Source organism: Pteropus vampyrus, unplaced genomic scaffold (genome assembly GCF_000151845.1).
Source record: "Pteropus vampyrus isolate Shadow unplaced genomic scaffold, Pvam_2.0 Scaffold36, whole genome shotgun sequence".
NCBI classification, from domain to species: Eukaryota; Metazoa; Chordata; class Mammalia; order Chiroptera; family Pteropodidae; genus Pteropus; species Pteropus vampyrus.
Window position 1 is genome coordinate 7,955,401 of NW_011888817.1, and position 4,902 is coordinate 7,960,302.

A 4,902-nucleotide genomic window follows, 5' to 3' on the forward strand; every position below is an offset into this window, starting at 1 on the left:
ATTCACTGTTCTCTCCAAAGCCTGAGGGGCCCCAGCATGAGGCATTTACTCCATGGGCTTGATTTCATCTCCCTCCACCCAGGTCCATGCCTTCTGCCCAACTCGCCTCTTCCTCGTTCGTTCCAGGCTTGGGACTCTGGACTGCAGCCCAGGCCTGGGATCAGCGTGACTAAGGCAGAGCTGAGAGCATCAAACACGAGTCAGGGCAAATCCTGGTCTCTGTTCTGTCACCAGTTTACCTTGTAACTTTGGGTAGGTTGCCTTCCCACTATGGGCCTCAGTTTCCCCAGCTGCTTCTACTGTTCCTTCTACTTGGGACTCCCTTCCCCATGAGCAGGGTGGGCCATATGCTCTCCTAGCACTCTCCCTGCTCAGGCGGTGAGGTCTTGCCCAGTGGTGCAGTTTCCATGGATGATCATCTCTCTCTGGGAGACAAGAAGGGAGGGAAAAAATGTTAGCCTGACTGTGATATGTAATTGCGCAAAGCCGTACACATACCCTTGATCTTATTTCACTTCGAACCAAGACTTATTCTTTGGGTAATCTTTCTGTTGTTCACTATGTGAGTTTTAAACTTTATTTCACATCCATTAGTGCCTGTGTGTCATTTGTCCCAACATCTATAAATTTCTGTGTGGGAGCATCCAGTATGGAAGGCTGAGCGCCTAAACAAAGCAGGATTTTATTGAATCTATAGATTAACTTAGGGAAAATTGACATTTTACCAATATGGCGTTTTGACCCATGAACACAGTATTTTTCTCCATATATTTAGTTCTTCGATTTCCCTCAACAACATTTTATAGTTTGAAATGCACAAGTCTTTCACACCTTTCATCAGCTCTCTCCCAAAGTATTTTATTTTTTATTTTTTATTTATTTTTTATGCTACTAAATAGTATTTTTAATTTCAATTTCCAATTGTTCGCTGCTAGGATATGTGAATACATTTAATTGTTTTTTGTATATCAGTCTTATATCCTGCAACCTTACTAAACTCGTTCATTAGTTATCATAACTTTTTGCAGATTCCATCAGATTTTCAACATAGACCGTCTGTTTTGTCTGTGAATAAAGAGAGTTTTATCTCTTCTATTCTAATCTAAACAACTTCTTTGGCAAAACTCCATTGTAATGCTGAATAGATGTGAAAACAGTCATTTGCCTCACATTCCTAATCTCAGGTAGAAGACATTCAATCTCACTATTAAGTATGTTGTTAGTTGTAGGTTGTTTGTAGATGCCCTTTGTCGGATGAGAAAATATCTTTCTATTTCTACTTTGCGGAAAGTTTTTGTCAGAAATATGTGTTGTATTTTGTCATATCCTTCTGCATCTGTTGAGATGATGATATGATTTTTTCTTTTTCGGTTTGTTTGAAAACTGACTAATTTCCAAATGTTAAAATAAACATGCATTCTTTGTATAAACCACACTTGGTCATATAATAACACATCATTTTTGTATTTTTAAAGTCAATTTACTAAAATTTTACATAGAAATTTTGCATTTGTGTTCATGATAGATGTTGGCCTCTAGCTAGCTTTATTTATAAAACATTTTTCTGATTTGAGGAACAGAGTGGGGCTGGCCTCGTTGAATGCGTTTGAAAGCATTTCCTTCCTTTCGATTTACCCGAAGAGCTTGTTTAAAAATTGGTATTATTTCTTTCTAAAATATTTGGTAGAATTCACCAGTGAAGCCATCTAGGCCCAGAGTTTTCCTTGTGAGAAAGTTTTCAACTACAGTTTTATATATTTTTTTAAACAGATAAGGGCTTTCAGTTTCTCTATTTTTTCTTAAGTAAGCTTTACTGATTTGTGTCTTTCCAAGGATTTGTCCATTTCATTTAACTTACTGAATTTAATGGCATTAAGTTGCTCATAACATTCCCTTTTCATGCTTTTAATGTCTGTGACTCTATAGTGACATCACTGCTCTCATTCCCGATGTTGGCCATTTTGTCTTTTTTTCTTTAACCAGTCTAATAAGGGGTTTATTCATTTTATTGTCTCAAAAAAAAAAAAAAAAACAGCACTTGCTTTTTTTGATTTCCCCCATTGGTTTTCTGATTTTCATTTAGTCGGTTTTGAACTTTAACCTACTTATGCCTCTATGTTTGCAATGCAGTGGTCTTGAATGGCTGTTCTTGCCTGCTCGCATCCATCCCCCCTCCTCTGACTTTCCTTTAGGGACCTCCTGACCTTCCTCTCTTCCTCAAGGTTATCGGGTGAGGGTTTAACACACATCTGGCTCTGGAGTCAGCAAATGAACCAGGCCCAGGCAAGCAGTGACTTCCATTCCCCCAGCCACATGTTGGGCTCGGGGATAGGACAAACATGACACAGGCTGGTCTTCAGAGTCAGCCCTTGGATTTTTGATGAAAGTCTGACGTGAGGGGACAATGGTCTCATAAGCACTCTGAGGCCATTAGACCACTTTCCATCAGCCAGTCGGCCCGACCAGACACAATCCCCGCCGTGTCTCATCAGCTCGAGAAATGTTCAGGCCCGGGGATTTCCTCTGCAAACTCCCTGTGTAAAGCAAAGATAAGAATCCCCCATTATGTCCACAACCAGGAAATTAGCATGTCTTCCTTCCCGATCTTTTTTAAAGCCACGTTGACAGCCCATTTCCCCATCGTGAGCCCGCAGAAGCAATACAACACCACGTAGCATGAAAATAGACATCAGCTCACCTGCTCTGTGGGGTCTTCTCCTTGCACTGGTGGGGCTGGAGCAGCAGGGACTATATGGGGAGCCAGATGCCCGAGTGGGTGGGAGATGTATCATTCTCAGCACCTGCCACTTTCCAGTAGGGCCTGGAAGCTGAGTCAGCAATTTTTCTAAATCTCAAGTCCCCTCTGCCTCCTGCCCACCCTCCCTTCCTTCCTTCAACAGATATTTACTGGTGCCAGTGGGGTGCAGACCCTGAGCTGGGGTGGGCATTACGTTATGGGGATGCCTGAGACTGTCATCCCTTTCTTGGGATGAGAAGTGTCCTAACAGATGGAGATACTGCAGTGACAATAGTCACGTATTTATTCAACACATTTGTTGAGCACCTACTACGCAACAGCCGCTGTGTCAAGGGAATTCAGTAAATCTGCCATGATCCTAGCCCTGTGAAGCTCACAGTCTAGAGGGAAACAGAGATTAATCAAGGATACCAAGATGTGTAAGTTACAAGCGCAGTCAAGGTTATACAGTGCTAGGTCAGCATGTCACAGAGGCGTCTCGGCAGGCTCGAACAGCTAATCTGGGATCTGAAGAGTGAATAGGAGTTACATGAATTTGGGGGTGAGGGGGAACATTTAGACAGGGGAGTAGTATGTGCAAAGTCTCCATGGGTGAATAGCTGTTGAACCACGGACACCTCCAAGGCCTGTGTGATTGGAGGGCAGATTGTGGGTAGGAGTCTGGTGTGAAATGAGGCCGGAGGTGGGGAGGCAAAGGCCAGACTATATGGGGCCTCAAATGCCACCAAAGAGATTTGGGGTTTTGTCGTAAAAAAAAAAAAAAAAGGCAGGATCCCACCGAAGTGTTTTAAGTGGACACTAAAGGTCAGAGAGGGAATTGATATGATAGTAGCTGCATTTCCAGAACAATCCCGAGGCCACAGTGAGGTGAATTGTGATGGAGGGAAGTGAAGGAACAAGGAAACCTGAAGGAGGGAGTGAGCACCTCAGCTTAAAGGGAGAAGGCAACTTCCACTGGAGTAGGAGATGGAGATAGGGGGCATCCATGTCGGCATGGCGGTCTCTCAGTCATTCAACGCATATGCTGGAATATGGCTCATCCTGGCCACCCTCAAAGAGTGTCCTTCCTTTTGGGTCCCACCTCCACAGTCCTGGGGCAGGATCTTGGATGACTCAGCCTGGTAGTCACAGCTGCAAAAGGAGGTCCCAACAAGTCTGCAAGGCAGACACCTGCATCCCCACCTTCAAGTTCAAAAAGGTGAAGGCATTTGCATAAGGTTGCACAGCTCCTGAGAAGCAGCACCATGGTGTCCAGGCTGATGATGACGTTAGGGAGAGACATTGTGAGCAGAAGGTACTACCCACCCATGTCTTCCCTCAATGACAAGGACAAGCGCCTGGAAGAAATGTCCATTGAGGGCTTACCGTGTGTCCAATAGTGATTCTAAACACTTTGTACCTACTAGTTTCTTTCATCTTCACAAGAACCCCATGAAGATGTGTCAGCCAAAATAATGCTGTGTAACAACCAACTACAAAAATATAATACTTTAATACAATAAGTATTCACTTATCTTACCAGCCTGTGGGTCGGCTGGGCATTTCTATTCTGAGTTTGGCTGTACTTCTCATGCAGTTGCGGTCAGCCTGGGGGTCAGCTGCAGGTCGGCTTTGCTGGTCGTGGCTGAGACAAATGAGATGACTCTGTTCCACATGGTCTTCCATTCTTCAACAGGTAGCCCGGGTTTGTCCACATGGAGGCCTCAAGGATCAGAAGGCTTTTGGAGGCCTGGGCTCCCATGTCACTTCCACCATATAAGTCACAGGGACAGCCCAGATCTAAGGGGCGGGGAAGACACTCCACTTCTTGACTGTAAGAGCTAAAAACGCACATTACAAGGGATGCGAACACAGAGAGGAATGGAGACTTGAGACACTGTAACAACAAACTTCCACAAGGTAGGCATTACTGCAACATCTCATTGAGGCTCAGAGTGGTGCGCTGACTTGCTTAAGGTCGCATAGCTACAGAAGGGTAGAGACCAGGTCTGTGCCCTTCTCCATGACTCTGCTGCCTTTTGGAAGCTGTGAGCAAACCCACAAGCAGAGAAAGCTCAGGGCTTCCAGGTTGGAGAGCCCAGGACAACCCCAGGGTTGAGGGAGGCTGCTATTGTCTGTGTCAGGTGGCCTAAAGCCTCAGGAAG

The 4,902-nt window shown here is 44.6% G+C and overlaps 1 long non-coding RNA gene across 1 annotated transcript in view; it reads right to left on the reverse strand.

The window, feature by feature from the left end:
• Nucleotides 1-1,200: 1,200 nt before the first annotated feature.
• The window catches only part of LOC111738191, a 5,567-nt gene continuing 1,865 nt past the window's right edge, over nt 1,201-4,902 (reverse strand). Inside the window, exons 3-4 of the long non-coding RNA XR_002779747.1 lie at nt 3,069-3,138; nt 1,201-2,534 (exon numbers count right to left, since the gene is read on the reverse strand). This is a non-coding gene — a long non-coding RNA (uncharacterized LOC111738191). The remainder of the gene's footprint in view (nt 2,535-3,068; nt 3,139-4,902) is intronic.